This window comes from Nematolebias whitei, chromosome 4 (assembly GCF_014905685.2).
Source record: "Nematolebias whitei isolate Nwh7 chromosome 4, NemWhi1, whole genome shotgun sequence".
Classification (NCBI taxonomy): domain Eukaryota; kingdom Metazoa; phylum Chordata; class Actinopteri; order Cyprinodontiformes; family Rivulidae; genus Nematolebias; species Nematolebias whitei.
Window position 1 is genome coordinate 29,165,431 of NC_056501.1, and position 220 is coordinate 29,165,650.

The following is a 220-nucleotide window of genomic DNA, read 5'->3' on the forward strand; positions in this document are numbered from 1 at the left end:
TATAATATAACCACATAGAATACGTAGTGATTTACAGGTAAAGTCACAACCAGATTAAAAAAATAAAAAGTAGATACAAAAATAAAGAGTAAAACATTATTGATTACCTTTTAAAAGCAAAAACCTTTCAACAAAACATATTGGTTGTAATAATCAGAAACAGGGCTAATCACAGCCCAGACAATTTATTGTTCAATTAGAAAAATTCTGACCCGTTACC